Here is a 19412-nt window from a genome sequence, read left to right as displayed (position 1 = left end):
AGAGATAAATGATATAAAGATAACAAGCCTGCTTTTAGGGAAAGTAAACATTCTGATTAAGAGATTAAGGTAAAAGCTGACAGGTAAACCTTTACTGGCTAGAAATTATCAAATTATCTTGACCGGGCATACACCTGGGACACAATCACAGAGTCATTTGTTTAGATGGCGATGCAAAGAGTGATTTGTTCTGGAACCCAGGCCTGACTGATCCCAAGGGTGAGGTTCTGTGGCAAGAACCAATTAACTTTAGGCAATGGATGTTAAATTATTTCAAGGCAGTTCAAGAAATGTAAAAATTTTGCAAATACTTGGTATCTCAAGATTTTCTTTATCTTAGAGGGTTTATGGCTGGCTGACTGTGCCATTAAGGGCACTCGAAAGGGAAAGATGCCTTTTCAGTTTGTTAATACTTGCTAATGTTTGTTGCTTGCTTTGGATGGGTCCAGCACAGAGCTAAGTCAGTTTCATGTGTATTGTCTCATGTAATCCACATAATATATGAGGTAGGTGCTAATATTAAACTCATGTCTATCCACCCAACACCCCTATGAGGTGGTTACTATTATAAGATGCATTTCACAAATGAAGAACCTCTCAAGAACATGGGCACAACAAGTAAGGGGACTGGGCCAGGGTTTAAACCGGGCTTGTTTACATTCCAAGCTTGAACTCTTAACTGTGCTGCATTATCTCTAAAGACATAGGAGGAAAGGTCTTGAGAGCAGGGCCTCAAGAAAGAAAACCCCACTTCTTTTTTTGTTTTTAAAGATTTTATTTATTTATTCATTTATTGAGAGAGAGAGAATGGTAGAGAGAGAGCACGAGAGGGAAGAGGGTCAGAGGGAGAAGCAGACTCCCTGCTGAGCAGGGAGCCCGATGCGGGACTCGATCCCGGGACTCCGGAATCATGACCTGAGCCGAAGGCAGTCGCTTAACCAACTGAGCCACCCAGGAGCCCCTGAGACTTTCTTGATCAAGAGATTTTGTGAGAGAATTTCTCTTTCGAGACTTCTAGTGTACAAGTGTCATTTTTCTTGGTTTTGCTGCTGATGTCAACCTCCACCAGGAGTCGGCACAGTTCTTCAGGAGTTCTTCTGAGGCACTTTGACCGTGACGGTTTTCACTTTGGTGTATGCCTGCAGCCCATACTCTCCTAGCTCCCGGCCGCTCCCGGACATCTTGTAGCCACCGAATGGGGACTGGGCCCCAAACACATCATAGCAGTTGACCCACACAGTGCCAGCCTGGAGGGCTTGGGACAGATAATTGGCCTTGTCCAAGTCCTTGGTGAAGACAGCTGCAGCCAGCCCATAGTTGGAATTGTTGGCTCTCCCAGTGATTTCCTCTATGGTCTTGAACTTCAGGATCTGCATCACTGGCCCAAAGATCTCCTCCCTGGCGATAGTCATGCTGTCTTGCACATCTCCGAACACGGTGGGCTGGATGAAGTAGCCACGGTCAGCAGCCGCCCCTCCACCACACAGCAGCTTCGCCCCCTCCTCCTTCCCAGATTTGATATAACCAAGGATCTTCTTAAACTGAGTTTCATCTACCTGTGGCCCCTGCTCAGTCTGGCTGTCAAAGGGGTTCCCGACCACACGAGACTTGGCCCGGGGAACGCTCCTCTCCACAAACTCGGCGTACACATCTTCTTGCCCAAAGGTCCGGGAGCCCGCACAGCAGCACTGGCCCTGGTTGAAGAACAGGGCGAAGTGGGCCTGCTCCACAGCGCAGTTCATATCTGCATCTGACATGATGATATTGGGGCTCTTTCCCCCCAGCTCCAGGGTCACTCTCTTGAGGTTACTGCTCCCTGCGGCAACCTGGACTAGGCGGCCAACCTCGGTGGAGCCTGTGAAGGCCACTTTGTCCACATCCTCATGGGAGGTGATGGCGGCCCCAGCTGTGGGGCCAAATCCAGGAATAATATTGACCACGCCAGGGGGAAAGCCAGCCTCCTTAATCAGGTTGGCCACATAGAGGGCAGTCAGTGGAGTCTGCTCAGCTACCTTCATCACAACCACATTTCCGGTCGCCAGGGCTGGGCCGAGTTTCCAGGCTTGCATCAGGAGCGGGAAGTTCCACGGAATGATCTGCCCGCACACCCCGACGGGTTCATGGCGGGTAGAGCTGAAGAAGTCCCCATCGATGGGAATAGTTTTCCCGTGGTACTTATCAGCCCAGCCAGCGTAATAACGGAAGCATTTGAGAACCATGTCCAGATCCACCAGGTAGGAGATGACATAGGGCTTGCTGTTATCCAGGGTCTCCAAGGCTGCTAGGTAGGTCTGGTCCCGCTCAATCAGATCAGCCAGGCGGTTCAGCAGGCGGCCCCTGTCAGACGCATCCATGCGGCGCCAGGGTGAGCCCAGCTGGAAGGCGGCCCGGGCAGCCTTTACTGCCCTGTCCACGTCTTCCTTGTCTCCTTCGGCTACCTGACAGATGACTTCTCCGGTGGATGGATTGATGGTGGGGAATGTTTTCTTGCTGACAGCATCATGCCACTCATTGTTTATGAAGATCTGGTTGTAGAAGACTTCAGGCTGCTGGTTGGGGGCCGGCACCGCCTGGGTGGTGGCGGCCGACAGGAGACGGCGGCCCAGGCGGGGCCCGAGGCCAGTGGCGGCAAGCGCAGCGGCGCGCAACATGTTGCAGAGGGCGCGGGCGTGCAGGGCGGTCGAAAACCCCACTTCTAGACCAACCTCTTCCCTGTCCAGATAGGGCAGGTGAGTCACACAGCTCTTGGTCACGTGCTCGGTAGCAGAGCCAGGGTGTGGAACCCATGTTTCCAGACTCAAAGCCAGTCATTTACCACTTGTCTGGATACTTGCAGACATTTGTGTGGTGGTGGTGGAAGGGGTATCTGCCAATAGTAGAATGTGTGGAGGCTTCTGTTGTTGGTAAAAGACACTAAGCTTCTCTCCAGAAGCATCATCAATTCCTCATCTCCCACCCTGCTGCCACTTATGTTTAACTGTGTGGTGCTCTGAGCAAGAGAATTCCACATGTAAAGTTATTACTGAGATGTACCCAGCGTTTTCAGCATCATTTAAACATTTTCGAAATGTATGATCTGGACATAGAACGCCTGACTAAGAGCAAGTTGTTGCCATAGCACTCCAGACGGCGTTCATGGTGCACAAACCTATTCCTAATATAGTTTCTCTAAGAAAAATAGAAAGCTGAGAGAGCACTGACTTTAAGTCAGCTGAGGGGAGTGGGCAAATAAAACATACTTTGTTGTATTTCTTACCGTTTTCGATGCCGTTATTTTAACTGCAGCCAACAGGACAGCTGCCATCATAGGTCGTCACTGTACTTATTTACCTCTGTTTCTTAGGCCTGTTTTCCTGTTAGCTGTAGATAGAGGACCCTCAAAACTCCCTACTGATCAGTTAGACAGTCACTCAGTCACTACACAAGCGTGAATGGTCTTGTCAGGGGCACGGACTGAGCTACAAGGACTTTAAAATCACCTAGCCCAGATCCTTCAACACAACACTTTCTCTCTCCCTTTTACACACACACACACACACACACACACACACACTACCTCTTCTACATGAGATGAAGAGATACTGTCTTATACCACCAAGCATGTGCCTTTTTGGAAGCCCTTCCAAGGATTCCTCACGTACCATTCTGGGGGAGATAATAGCAATTTCTGATCACTCCCCAGTGAACATAGATTTCTCCCTGTTGTTTGCTGCTGCAGTTCCTCATTTATTTACTTTGGGGAGAAAAAAGGGGCAGCTGATATTCGGAAGCTCTCCTGACATTCACAGCTAGGCCGTGTTATTCTGCTTGGAGACATAAACAATCTCACCGACTATCAGATTCAGACAAGGTTACTCTGAGACCAGGGTAAGATGAGACAAGGCAAGGCCACTTTATCATTTTGGCTAAGCACAGACAAAACCAGACCACCGTAAGTAAAACTCCCCAAATACCAAACTTTCCCGTCTCTTACTAAATGAGTGTCTGCTGCTTCTGTACCCAATCACAGACTTGCTCCCCACTTTCTGACAGCATCCTATGTGGGACAAACCCTACTTCTTTAGGCCCTCCCCCAAATCACCCAACCAGGTTATCCCAACTCAGTTCTACACTCTGTCACTGAGACACCCCACGATTCCACATGGTATGTTCTCCTCACTGCGATGAGTAATAAACCAACTTATTCAACTCTAAGTGTGTTCTGGATGGTCTTTGGCTGGGTAGAATTGACCCCCATAGCGTGGACTAAATGTTTCAATTATTTTATGTTTACTTTTTTCCCTCTCTCCTCAAATAGAAGATAGATTTCCAGAAGACAGAGACCAAGTCTATCCTGTCTCCTATTATATTCAAAATACCTGGTCTTTATTTGGAATATAGTTCAATATTTGCTGAATAAATGAATGAATACGGGGGAAATTGAGACTAGATTCATATTCCTTGGATTCTTCACATCTCTCCTATACGGCAAGGAAACCAGCACTTAGGTAGTAATCAGCCTCTTGCTAGGAACTACTAACATACACTGGAAAATGGACATACAAACACTTTGTAAACTGTACTCACTCTTATCATAACATTTGACTTAGTGGTAATAAAAATTTTCCTCCAGAGTTTGGATTTCAATGAATCCCAACAACTGCTGTGAAGATGTTTGCTTATGTCCCCCACCCATAGTCTCTTTCTTTCTAATGTTTCATTGGTTTTCTCTCTGATTACAAAAGCAACTGTTTATTTTGGTATTTGGAACTTGGTATTTGGAAATGTTAAAGAATATAGACAAATGTAAAGAAGAAAATAAAGCCATGTCCTGTTCTTAAAGCAGGCTCCTTTTCCCCAGGTTCAAGTTGATGTCACCTCATGGTTTGCAGAAGGAGACTCAATGTTTAAATATTTAGAGTTTGAAAGAGCAATGAAAATTACGTTGTATTAAGTGGTGAAGAAAGGAACTTGGAAGGTGTTCATGAGAAGACTCAGGAACGCCAGAATCCTGCTCTGTTGAAGAACCAATTGCCTTTTCTGCCTCTTAGGCCTGCGCAACCCGCCTTGAAAAATGGCCACAGAAAACAATTTCTCTTTATTATTTGTGCCTGAGCTTCTGAGAGCCTGGGGGAAAGATGGTTTGAGTTTGCTCTGAGGACAGAGCAGTGGGACAGAGAGGGGTAGAGAGCCAGAGGGGACAGGAATGGAGGTGGAGGGGTGGAGGGGTGGAGGGGTGGAGGGGGATGGGGGGTGCTTCCTGTCTCTCTGACAACAAACAGTCCAAGTCTTGAGCTCCAACCACTCTGTGGATGGCTTTACAATTCAAGACTTCATAGCCAGGACCAGCAGGCTCAGAAATATATACATAGTCCTACCCCAGGATTTTTACCATCACCACCAAAAACACCTTTTCCACCCTTGGTTATTCCTTTTATTATCTTCTCCAATAAACTGCAGTCCTTTGAATGAATACCTCTGGCCCAATGCATATAATGGGGGAGCACTGGTTTCAATAGTGTATCTCTTTTTTTTTTCCCTTGCAAAATCGAGCCACATATTTATCAGATAAAAATCATCACAAATTTTAAAACATGAAGAAGGCACAGATCAGTGCTGTGGTTCTGATGCTAATAAACAGAAATGTTAGTTGACACCAACAAGCAATAATGTAAGTAACATCCAGACACTTCAGCGCTCTTCATGGATATTATTGCTCACTAAAATTTATTTATGCATGACATTAATTATGTGTTAGATTGATAAAATTGGGGTTGTTAAAAAAAAGTCTCTAGCATGTTGAAACACTCTGGTAACCGTCTGCACCATTTAATAAATCCCCGGAATCTCTATGATGTCATCAGCAGCCAATCAGAGCTTTTGTTGGCATGTAGTCACCTCACTAGATAACTGTTTACTTCCTGCCATGTGCCAGGCATGTTCTGAGCACTGTCCCAAGAAAGATGAAAGAAACAGGCCCTTTCTGAAGAGCTCATAGTGAATTACCATTGATATAGTCCAATAAAAAATAGAGACATTGATATTTAACTGGCTTGTGTAACTTTACAGAATTATGATTTTACGCATCTTTTAAGAATACTAAAAGTAGCTCTAACTCCTTATTATTATATCCCTGGACTCCTGGTGGAAACCACCGGTTATGTCATAAATTTCAGCAAATATCACCAATGTCCCAAGAGATCAGAATCTCTATTCCCAGTTTTATTATGACTTGCCTGTGGTTTTTAAAAAATGTCTTAAATATGTAAGGGTTTTAGTAATCAGTTCTAAAATGAGGAAAAACATAACAAACTAGTTTGAAGTTGGGAAACATCTGAGTTAAGCGATACTGCGTGTACACCTGCAGTGAGGCAAGCCCTCATCAGCCTTGAGCCCCGGATGCTGAAGTCCTTTCAGTTTCCTTTTGGATGATCGCGAATGCAAAGTTCCAATTATCACTGGAATTAATTTAAAGTCACTCTTTATTTACCTATTTATTTTTAAAAGATTTTATTTATTTATTTGACAGAGAGAGAGATAGCAAGAGACAGAACACAAGCAGGGGGAGCGGGAGAGGGAGAAGCAGGCTTCCTACGGAGCAGGGAGCCCGATGCGGGGCTGGATCCCCCGACCCTGGGATCATGACCTGAGCTGAAGGCAGATGCATAACGACTGAGCCACCCAGGCGCCTCTGAAGTCACTCTTCAAAAGAAGATACTCTCTAAGAACTATGTATTAAGAGCCTGTTCTTTATTCCTGACAGATGTTGTTACTCCATCTACTTGGGTATCCCAGCAATGAACAATCGATCCGAGTCAACTAGATAAACACATTTACCGAGCCACACATTCTCCTTTTGATGCACAAGATTTCAGTTGGATCCCAGAAATTTCACTCAAAAAAAGGGCCAAAAGACCCTCAGAATGAACACTAACTGGACTCAGCTTCACCGCAAAGATCCATTTGTGAGACTAAAATGGAATTTCCTTTCTTCCCATGAAAGACCAGAACCTGAAAAAACAGTATGGCACAGCAATGAAGAACGTTTGCACTGGAGGGGGACTGCCTTGAGTTCAAGGCCCTGCCCTGCCACTTCCTTTATCTTCTGTAAAGTGGCCGTAATAATAGTACCTATCTCGTGCAGGGACTGTGAGGTTGAACTGAGCTAATATATGCAAAATTCTTAAACAGTGCCTAGAACATACTAAGGTTGTTAGTCATTATTCTGTGGTTTTATCCAAAAGTATTCTGTTAAAAAGATATTTCCTGAAATAGCGATAATCAGATAATTTCTCAAGTAGTGGCTTCGGAAGAAATAGGCTCCCCCCTAAATTTAAAAAAATTTTTTTTTTTTTTAATAAAGATCACTTGATCTTTGCATGTTATTGAGTAAGCAGAGATCCAACTGAGAGTGCCTTGCTTCTTAGAGGGTTTTCCAGTAATGCAAAAATTGCCATGTGGTTGAACTTTGCTTCCTGAGTCTAGTATTTTTTTCCAAGTATCAAAAAAACGACTGATAGAATTTATTGGTGTACTAAAGAACCTTCCGCCTATGTCTTCATTACCATACTCAGAAGGAATCCATTAAACTAATCAATATATGTTTGTGGTTGCCAAGCTGCAAAGAAATCCAATATCCCTAAGGTTGTAGTGAAGAGGCCACAGTTTTAGCAATGCTCGGTGACTCATCTTTTATCATTCGGAGTCATTTGTAACCGCCTAAATTCTTCCCAAAGTTAATCCTGTTCTAAGAAAATGTCCAAGTAAATGATACAGTATGGTATTTTTGAGGCTCTGACCTCACTTCAAGAGCCAGAGGGAGGGGAAATTTCTCTCTTGAAAATAAAAGAGGAAGAAAAGAAAAAAAAAGTCAAAACCAAGCCCTTTGGAAAAAGAGAAGTCCCTATCTTCCACCAACAATTTTGAGATTGTTTCCCCACTCCTGTGATCTTTTGTTTGCTCTGCTTAACGTTGGAGGAGTGTGAGTGCCTGAAATAGAAAGGAGAGATCACATTCAGATTAAAAAAAAGAAGAAGAAGAAAAGAAAAAAGATTTCGCAATCCCAAAATGTCCAACCGGAAGCTCTTTTAACGAATGACAAATCCTTACATTAGGGAGATTTACAGAGCGACAGCAGAAATTTTGCAGCGCAAGCAAATTCAGTGCAGTGTAGGTTAGAAAGTCTCGTGGAACGGTAAGAATGACTTGCCTATTCTCGCAGGATTACTCAAATATCTCTCTGGAGATTGCTTCATTTCGACTCTAAATTGTAGAACCGTAATCCCTGACACCAGAAAGAGGAAGAAGCAACATGCCAACTGAGTTATTTGGTTTTTATGCAAAAAATAGAACATGTTCAACTTCGTTCCCTAGGTGCAAGGAACATAACATCCTACTGGAGAAGGATAACCAGTGAAGGGAATAAGCCACACTTTAAGGAGATAAGAGGTTGAAAACTGAGTGTTGATAATTATGCCTAGCAATTGATTCTTTTTTAGCAGCTTTATTGAGATATAATTCACATACCATGGAGTACACCCATTTAAAGTGTATGTTCCATGTTTTTAAATATATTTACAGAGTTGTGCAACCATCAGCATACACTAATTTTAGAACATTTGCACCATCCTCCAAGGAAATCTTGTACCCAGTAGCAATCACTCCCCACTGGCGTCCTTACTCACCCCACCTCTCAGTCCTGGGTGACCACTAATCTACTTTCTGTCTCTATAAATTTGCCTATGCTGAACATTTCATATCAATGGGATTCCACAAATGTGGTCGTTTGTGCCTGACTTCTTTCACTTAGCTTAATGTTTTTGAAGTTCATCCATGTCGTAACAGGTATCAGTACTTAATTCTTGTTTATTGCTGATACTCCGTTGTGCTGGTATACTCTGCTTTATTTATCCATTCATGGTTGATTTTGTTTGTTGCCACTTTCAAGCTGTTATGAATAATGCTGCTGTGAACATTCATTTCCAAGTTTCTGTGGGAACATATGTTTTCAATTCTCTTGCAGAGATCTCTGGGACTAGAATTGCTGGGTCATCTGATAACTATATTTAACCTTTTAAGGAACTGCCAAATTGTTTTCCAAAGTGGCTTCACCACTATATATTGTCACCTGTGATGTATGAGGGTTTTAATTTCTCCAAATACTTGCTAACATGTGTTATTGTCTTTTTTTCTCGTTTTATTGAGATATAATTCATGTACAGTACAATTCACCTACTCCAAGTGTATGATTCAATGGTTTTTAGCATACTCACAGTTGTCAACCATTAGCACAGCCAATTTTAGAACATTTGATCACCCCAGAAGAAAGCCTCATCCAGTAGCTGTGACTCTCCAACTCCTCGCTCCTCCAACCCTTCACTCATCTGCTTCCCGTCTCCATGTATTTGTGCTCATTTTCTTTAAAGACAGTCCAGTAAGAAGTTTTAATTGTGGCTTTCGATGTACATTTCTGTATAGACTAATGGTGTTAAACATCTTTTCATGTGCTTATTAATCATGCCACATTTCTTTTGGAGAAATGTTTATTTAAACACGGCCTATTTTTAAAATTGGATTGGCTTGTCATTGTTGAGTTATAAGAGTTCTTTAGACATTCTGGGTTAGTCTCTTATCACAGATGTGATTTGCAAATATTTTTCTCCCATCCCCCGGTTGTTGTTTCACTTGGTAATTTATTTCTTTAGACCACTCCTTATTCCTGGAAACTCCACATCTTCCATCGAGCTTGAGGCTGCATCTACAGATCTGACTGCCCTCTCCTTCCTTCAACTTGGTTGAGCATCTTGACCTGCAAATCTTTTCCCATTTTTTTTTCCATGCAGACAGTCTTAAAAATCCATTTCCACTTCTCTATACCTCTTTTTCCCTAAAAACAAGTAGTTCTGGTAAACTTGTCTGCCCTAAAGCTTTGGCTTCCATCAGAAAATGCAACCTCCGATTGCGGCATGAAAGCCAGTCATCGAAAAGCAACAACGCTTCTTTATTTGTAACAAGGAATTTATTTAATTTTCTGCTTGAGAAAGGGTTCTAGACATTTGGTTCAATTTTTTTTTTTTTTCTTCAGAAGGCTGATGGCCCTCTCTCCTTTTCGGGCTTTAGTTTTGAAGTAAGTCATTATTTGAGTGCTTATAACATTGTTTTCATCAAGAATACAGAATGATTTTTACCACTCAAGAGTAGAAATATCGCCAGGTATGTATGGTGTATATAAGTTCATTCAAAAAAGATTCCTAATTAAATATGACATAATTATACTAGTTCTTTGTACTTATTTGAAGGTTTAAGATTCATCCTCCCCTTTTAGTTCTAAAGGTAAATAGGAATATTTGTCTTTATCTTGTGACAAGATAGATTTGATTACAGGTTGCTTGGATTTAAAAAATACCATATAGCAAAATTAATTAAGGACACTATAATCATGAGATTTAAGAAAGAGATAAATTAAATATAGATTATATTTTTAAAATATAACTCAGTCTATTCTGGGCACTTTATTAATCTCAAAAATATTTATTGAGGATGTGTTTAAGGAGAAAGAATGTAAAATGTATACAAGATGAGCATTAGCTTGCTACTAAAAATTAATAATTTATAATACACAGCATTTTTAATCTCCTCTGCTCCACAGTCCTCAAAGTTCAATTTCAATTGAGTAAATATTCTTACCCCATTTTATAGGCCATGAAATGAAAGCATGGGTTGCCGTCTAAAACATAAGAGGCATATTGATATATTTACACGTAGTAATTAAATATAAATACAGATTTCTGTTTTCAGTCTTTGTAGTTATATGTGAACTTCCTCAAAGTGAAAGGGTTTATTGTCATTATGGGAGAAGCACATATTCCTCTTTAAACATTGACTTATTCAACAATTATGGTATTAATGCACAGTCCGAATAGAGACGCAACGGGGAAAAGGGAGCGTTTTTTTCCTGATGTTCACAAAGCTTGTGATGTAGGAAATGGGCAAGTAACCACATGGTATACCAGTGGATGAGGCCCAGGCTGCTGTGAAAGTATCGACACGAGGCATCTAACCTGAACTTGCAAGGAAGAAGCATCATCTAAATTGAGACCTTATGGATGAATAAGAGTTACCCAGGTGAAGTGTTCGAGCAAAAGAAGCAGCATATGACAAAGCCTACTGATAAGAGAGACAGAGTCCAATTAGGGGACTTAATGAAGTTTCCTATGATTAGAAGGTAAAGGGGAAACAGAGCATGAATTTTGAGAGATGAGAGCTGAAAAGAAAGCCACCAACCCCACTAATCTGTGTTGAGAAAAGCAATGGGGAGATATGGGAGGATAACAGGATGAGATTTGCAGTTTAGAGATAGCATCGTCATCATCATCCTCATGACTAATATTTATTGTGTTGATCACATGTCCGACACTATGCTAAATGTTTTGTATCAAACACTACCTAATACATTTTTCAAGTACAATTACTGTAGCTGACAATAAAATTATAATATATATTATGCTATAATTGCATATATATGTAATATATATATTATGCTATAATTGTCAGAAAGTGGAAAGGAGAAACATTGTACTTTATTTAAATAGGGCTTTGTTCCATGATTACAAGCACAAGTGAGGCTTTATGTGATGTGTGGACCCCAGCTTTAAAGAGTATCATTTGACAGTGTAAACAAACAGGATACTTTTCATTTTGAGAACATAGAATTATTTGGGAAAAATGGTTAAACTACGAAGTAGTTTTGAATAAGTTTGGATTATGTTTAATTTATTTCCCCATAGTGCCATTTCGTGTTAGCTTAATGACGTGTGTGTGTGTGTGTGTGTGTATGCGTAGTAAGGTAAGTGGGGATTTGGTGGGAAGGCCTTGGAAGAATGTTACAAATGTACACCTTGAATTATGGAAATATACATAAAGTCTTTGAGAAGACATAAAATTATCAGCAGAATAGTATCTTTATACTGATAGTTTTCTCAAAGGCATTGTTGAAACGAAGAGCTTTAGAAATTATCATAAAGTTACTTTGCAAGCCATAGGCTGGACATGCTTCCAAAAGTGCCATTAAAAATATTTAGTAACCAAAAGGATACAAGCACCAACTAATCCAAAAAGACTCAGGCCACGGAGCTGGAGGCTCCCTGTTGGTTTCTGGGTGCTGGAATATCTAGGGGTGCTGAAGGAGAGACCATAGATGCTAGAGCAGCTGGGAAACCTCACAGGTCATAGGGCGTTGGCTGTTTACCAAGGAATATGGAACTATTTCAATATTTTCTTAGCAACCAGTATGATCACACCAGTAGGTATTGATTGGCTTAATATTAGCTGTACATGTTCTTATTTTTAGTATGAATAGGAAGAGCTATATAAAGATGGCAAGATGGTAGGCATCTGTATAAGCTACAGAAAAATGTGCTCAGAGAACACTGCATTTGAAAACAATCAGTAAATTTAACATCCTTCAAATAGACTTCTGTTCCAAAGAAAAATGAGTCAGAACCCCAAAACAGAACATAAGCAGAGCCCAAATTCTAAAAAGTGTAACATTCATCATAATGGAGATAGATTGTGCTCAACATTGAAGGAAACATAGTTTTGGTTCTTCACTAAATAAGGACATAAAATTGTCCAAATGGACTCTCCCATTTTCAAATATTTATTGAGCTCTTAGAATACCCTAGAGCATCAAGAGCAAAAGTAACATTCTCCTGGGGTGCCTGGCTGGCTCAGTCGGTAGAGCATGCAACTCTTGACCTCAGGGTTGTGAGTTCAAGCCCCATGTTGGGCGTAGAGATTACTTAAAGAAAGAAGTAACATTCTCCTTGACAAGGACACCTTCTCTGTTAAAGTGTGATAGAGTAGAAGCTTGAAAGCAAACATGTCTCTCGAATCTGCCACTTGTGGCTGGATGATCTCTGACAAGTTCAAGTGTTGGTTAGAAGTACTGGTTTAATTGCTTTCATAGAGATCAAGATAACAGTGGCTTACATAAAATGTATTACTTTATTTCTCTTTCACTTAAAAGTCCAAGATGGCAGGCAGTCCGAGCTGATAGGCAGCTTCATGTGGTCATCTGAGAACTTGGGTCTTGCCATGCCATAATAAGGTTGTGGTCTTATCTGCATGGTGGAAGCTGACTCAGCTCCACATCTATGTTTCTGCCTGCTGGGAATGGGGGAAATATAGGTCAGTGGAAGGCACTCCTTCAAAAGGCATGACCTACAAGTTACATACATCTATTCTGGTCACATTCCATTGATTATTAATGAATCACTTGGCTACTACCTAGCTGCAAGGGAGGTTGAGAATTGTAGTCTCTAGCTGGCCAGCTATGTACCTAGCTGAAACCATGGAGGTTCTCTGATCCTTAGTTTCACCTTTGTGAAATGCAGAGAATTGTATTAAACAATCAGTGTGTAGAAAACCCCTGGCCTGGTGCCCAGCACATGTTGGAATGCTCAACAGTAATTAGTTTCTTCCCTACCCGTCTTCATGCAATGGTGGCCTGGTAGTGTTCATGGGATTCATGCTTACAGAGTGCCCAGCTAGGTAACAATGCAGATCTCGTGTAAGAACAGTCATGTGGTGCCAATCTAGTTATTGTTCTTCATTCTGTGCCACATCCATGAAGATGTGTTCATGAGGTTTACTAAGGCACGGGGTTGACTGGTTTACTACTTTTATTATTTCACAAGTTTTATTATTAAATAGTTTCTTCCTTGAGCCCCAGGATCCCTTTGTATTTTGATGAAATGAGTTTAATGACCTAAAGGAAGCTTCTCTAGGAAATGCGAAGGATCCCTTTGGGATCTAAGCTCTGAGGAAGAGTCTGGTACAAATCCCACATTGCCAGGTGTTCTGCTCTTTCTCCCCCAAATTCTACTTTCCTAAACATATCCCTAGGAACTAGGCTTCCCTGGGGACCAGGCTCCTTTCTCTTCTATCCTGGTCCTAGGTTCCGGAGACCCTTTCTAGTTCTTTCTCCACTCTTCCTGACAGTTTCAATATGCCAGTCTTAAGATATCTTTCATCTCTTATTACCTAAAGGGGAAGCACGGCTCTTTTCCTAATCCTATTTCCCTTATTTCTATAATATGTTGTCCCCAAGATGGCCCCCAACAATCCTCACCTCACAGTATTCACTTTTCTGTATAGTCTATTTTCACACTGAGTCAGAACTGATGCATGTGATTCACAGATTACGGTGAAGATAATGGTGTGTGACATCAAGGCTAGGTCATAAAGGCCACAGAAGCTTTTGCTTTCCTCCTTTTTTGATTCCTTTCCCCATGCCATAAAGACATGAGAAACCTTTTGGGAAAAGCCCATGTGCCAACAGCCAGCAACAATTATTCATGTGAATGAGCCAGCTTGGAAACAGATCCCCCAGCCCCAGACAAGTCTTCTTGAACTTGCCTCCACCACAATTTGACTCTGATTTTAAGAACTACCAACTGCATTTATTATGTTCTATCCACCCTGTAAGAGATAATAAATGTGTGCTGCTGTTTTAAACTCTTATATTTTGGGCTCATTTATTACACAGAAATAGATAACTAATATACTATTAATCTTTGTATTTGGGGGGATAGTCATGCATTTCTTTCCTCATATCTTCCACTGTATTTGTTGTGCATTTTCCTGGGTGAATCATTACAATTCTTTAGTCAGGATGAGTGGAGTGCAAAGTAGTTCTCTCCAGACAGATGATACTGATGCAATTGCAATCAGCTGTTAATAATATTAAGTTTCTTTAGGAATTATTTCTTTTGAATATATAAATTAGAGTGGATTCAAAGTTATCCACAGAATTTTCTTGTTTAATTTATCCCAGTTTGTTTTCATAAATGGGAGGGAAAGGACCCCTGTTGCAGGCTGCAAGACAGAAGTACTCATGGCTCATAGCTTGCCTCGCCTACGAGAAACAGCTGCAATGCATCCTTAATAGTTATAGGGATAGGGGCGCTTGGCTGGCTCAGTTGGTAGAGCATGTGACTCTTGAGTTGTGAGTTCGAGCCCCACGTTGGGTATAGAGATTCCTTAAAAAATAAAATAGCTGTCGGGGGCTGCCTGGGTGGCTCAGTCAGTTAAGCATCCAACTCTTGATTTTGGCTCAGGTCATGATCTCAGGTTTGTGTGATTGAGCCCCAAGTTGGGCTCCGAGCTGGGTGCAGACCCTGCTTAAGATTCTCTCTCTCCCTTTCCCTCTGCCCCTCCCCCCCTAAAAAAATAGCTGTAGGGATTAAAAAATTTACTTCCATATTTTACTTCCTCATACCCACACCCTCCCACCGCCAAATCTCAGTATATACATGGGAGTATAACACTTGTAAAAGTTATATATTCCAAAAGAGAGAGAGATTGAGAATCCATTCTCAGAACACATGGATTAAACTTCACATACAAAACATACTTTCTCCTGTATCGTCTCCATCTTTCCCATCCATAGTGACAGTCATAGCATGGACAGTATATATGTGAGATCACTAAACAGACTGTGGGATGCCTAACCAAGGAATCCTGGTAATATTACAAGCATCATTTATATAGTTGAAACCATCATGTGATGATACATGTTGATCATTAATGCAGCCAAATCATCAGCTTGGCCATGACAGTTTACATGCACAGATTCTGATTCCGCAATACAGTTGCCCATCTTTAGGATCTAAAAATCCTTTTTTTTTTTTTTAAATCACTTTTCTTCCCAACTTTCTCTTTGTTCCCAAGATATTGTTATTTCTTCTTTTGAGTTTTCTTCCAGATGCATCTTTCTGGAATTCTAATGGAATGATAATATTGAGACCACTGAAGTGAAGTGTTTAAACTTAATTGTGAACGTGTGCATGTCTTTGTTGCCAACATCAGTTCTAATCACTTCACATGGGAGGAAATCTCTACAATGACTACCTTTTGCTCTCCAAATTGTAAACACATATGTTGGCTTAGGTTTCAAGAGTCTTCTATCAGCTGTGTGTTGACTTCCCCAGAACCAGCCTTATTATTCTCCCACCCCAGCATATTCCTTGTCCAGAACAGGGTCTTCATTGTCTCATCCCAGACTTCTGTCCTTTAGGACAAAACTAATCTCTTATCTCCTTAGTAAATCTTTGTTAGACCAAACAGACTCGAGTTACAATATTCCTCAGTGTTGCTAGTGGTACAACAGCATTTACTCTAAGTAGCTTTGAATACATTGCATAACTTCAGGAGGTTCAGAGACTCCCCCAGGCAAGTCAGAGGGGGGCTGGAACCAGCCCACATTTTAAAAGGGGCCGCTCCTGGGAAGGCCTCCATCGCCCTGTGAGCGTTCACATGGGCGCTACACTTGCACAGATGATGCCGGCAACCCTGGCAAGAGATGCTTTCCCCCATGCACCTGTTTGTTCCTGTTACTCTCTTCTGAATTTAAGTCCTGGGCCTGTGGTGTGTTTGATGGCTGGCTGGAACCTTGGTCAAATCCTGGACCTCATTTCATGGGAGCTGGGAGAATGAATCCAGCCTTCTGGCTGGGGAGGAAGGGCTCTTAACCAGATAAAAAGGATGTTTCAAAAGATGTTGGGCAGTGACAAACATGACAAATGCCCTCTTGTCGTCAGTAACTCTTAAAACCATATGTGTTGTGTTTCCTTTAATTTCCATAAAATTATGAGGATTAACTTGTGCAGCAACCATGATTTTATCTTATTATTTATTTATTTTTTTAAAGATTTTACTGATTTATTTGAGAGAGAGAGAATGAGAGAGTCGCGAGCATGACGGGGGGAGGGTCAGAGGGAGAAGCAGGGAGCCCGATGGGGCTCGATCCCGGGACTCCAGGATCATGACCTGAGCTGAAGGCAGTTGTTTAACCAACTGAGCCACCCAGGTGCCCTATTTATTTATTTTTAAATGATAGTTGACACACAATGTTGTAACCAAGATTTTAAATAGGATCTACTCTTAAGAAAATTGTGACATCAATAATGTTAACTCTCATTTAACTTCTTAGCATGGTTTTCTTCAATCCCAGACTCTGTTTCTTCCTACATGTTTTTCTGTGTTTCATCTGAGAAACTTATTCTAACCTAATCATCTTGTCTTTTTTTGGAATTGTGGCTGGGTGGATAAAAGAAGGGACACCCTTGAGGCCTCCAATTCTGTTACATATCTGGCTGCTAATTCTTTGAGCCCAGCCCAGCTATTCTTATTCAGGCATTTATATTGAAACATTCTAAGAAACACTGTTTTGGGGGAAGGCTAGGGTACTACATGACTTAGTTACCTCATTTATACTGTAGGCTTTTTAAGGCTGTTTTCGTATAATTTCCTGTGGCATAAAGTCATTTAATGTCTTGTACACTTTATTTTTTTGATAATTTCTACCCCCAACGTGGGGCTGGAACTCACCACCCCATGATTAAGAGTCACATGCTTTTCTCACTGAGCCAGCCGGGTGCCCCAAAGTCATTTAATTTTAAGGTTAAGGGGGGGGGTCTGGGTGGCTCAATCGGTTAAGTCTCTCCCTCCGGCTTGGGTCATGATCCCAGGGTCCTGGGATCAAGCCCCATGTGGGCTCTCTGCTTGGCGGGAAGCCTGCTTCTCCCTCTCCCTCTGCCTGCAACTCCCCCTGCTTGTGCTTGCTCTCTCTCTCTGTCAAATAAATAAATAAAATCTTTAAAAAAATTAAGGTTGAAAGGAATCGTAGAGATCACTAAACCCTCATTTTATACATGAAATAATTAAGGGCCAGGGAGATATAAAGATTTGTTCAAAGCCAATCATTTAGTTTTGAAGTTGAGAGTAGAAACCAAAGCTCCTGGTTCTAGCATATACTAGCAAATTTTAAGACTCATACACCAAACATCAGAGATCCTAGATTTTCATGGGTATGACAGAGGAATGGGTACTGTAGGAGAAAATAGGGAAAAATATGAAAATAACTATTTTCTCTTCTGTCAGTTATTGATAGGATGACCCCTCCTGCTATTTTGTCTGGGACACTTTTAGTTTATCCCTGACGACTGGAATAATTCTGAAGAGGAACCCCTTTCACTCTTAAAAATGTGCTGGAACATAAATTATAGGTTAGTTAACTTAATGAAAAATTGTATTGTTTTTCAATGATTCCGTCTGCTCAACAAATCTATCAAGGTAAAAGGGTCAGAATATACACTGTAAATACAATGATTAATCAGAGTAAAACTGAGGCCATAATTGTTTTCAAATTCCAAGCCACCACCATTGGTGGGCCATGAAATGAATTTAGGGTTATAATCAACATTTAAAAGGAATAGGGGTGCCTGGGTGGCTCAGTTGGTTAAGTGTCTGACTTTGGCTAAGGTCATGGTCTCAGGGTCCTGGGTACGAGCCCCACGTCAGTCTCCCTGCTCAGTGGGGAGTCTGCTTCTCCCTCTGCCTCTCCCCCACTTGTGTGTGCACTCTCTCTCAAATAAATAAAATCTTTAAATAAATTAAAGAAGGAATATAAGAGAATGCATGTATATAGTAAAGGTAAGCATTATTTTATGAGACTTGTTTCAATTATATGTACATACACAGTAGAATATGTGGTCTCAACGTAACACCTGTTTCTTATTGTAGTTTGTAGTAAAAAAATGAATGGGAAAGCCACTGCATAAAGAAATCCAAAACTTTAACAACTCTGAAAAAGAATATGGAAGCTCATGATAGTTTATACCACTTTGCAGTGAGCTACTAGATGAATTGGCTGTATCAATAAGGTAACCAAAATTGACAGGCTTTGAGACATGGTAAAGAATAAATATTAAAGTTTTCACTATAATTATAGAGTCAGAGGAAGCAATAATCACCTTAAAGGGTATATTCTTTAGTTATCGTCATATTTCAAGGTATAATTAAGCAGATAACACAATGCAGATCCACCGGATGCAAAAACTATTTGGCACTTACAGACATCTTTACGTAAAGATGTGACAAGACTTCTAAGAGACTTAAGGATAACTGATTTATTAAAATGCTCTCAGAGAAAAATGCTATAGAAGTATATATATATCACATATATATATATATAAAAGGTTTTATTTATTTATTTGAGAGAGCATGAGCAAGAGAGGGCATGAGCAGAAGGGGCAGAGGGAGAGGGAGAAGCAGACTCCCCACTGAGCAGGGAGCCTGATGTAGGGCTTGATCTCAGGTTCCTGGCATCATGACCCAAGCTGAAGGCAAACACTTAACTGAGACACCAGGCGTTCCTTTTATAACACACTTGTTTTTTTAAAAGCACTTTTGAAGTAGCTTAATGTCTATCCTCCATCTTTTCCTTTTCTTAAATTTTGGCAATAGAGTTCTATAACGGCTGGGCATTTTCACAAGTGACCTCTTAGTCAATAAGGGTGCGTCTCCCATCCTGACCTTCAACCTATGTAGAGGCACACGTGAAGGTGCCTCCTTGCTCCCCATTGGTCCCT

General features: G+C 41.2%; 1 pseudogene; it reads right to left on the bottom strand.

Annotated features, from left to right (window-relative positions):
• Positions 1–893: 893 nt before the first annotated feature.
• LOC114217289 (aldehyde dehydrogenase, mitochondrial pseudogene) lies at positions 894–2662 on the bottom strand (annotated as a pseudogene).
• Positions 2663–19412: the final 16750 nt, after the last annotated feature.

This window comes from Eumetopias jubatus, unplaced genomic scaffold (genome assembly GCF_037043125.1).
Source record: "Eumetopias jubatus isolate StellerSeaLion01/CBP00866 unplaced genomic scaffold, mEumJub1_p1.0 scaffold_8, whole genome shotgun sequence".
Classification (NCBI taxonomy): domain Eukaryota; kingdom Metazoa; phylum Chordata; class Mammalia; order Carnivora; family Otariidae; genus Eumetopias; species Eumetopias jubatus.
This window is presented reverse-complemented; position numbering and strand designations above follow the sequence as displayed.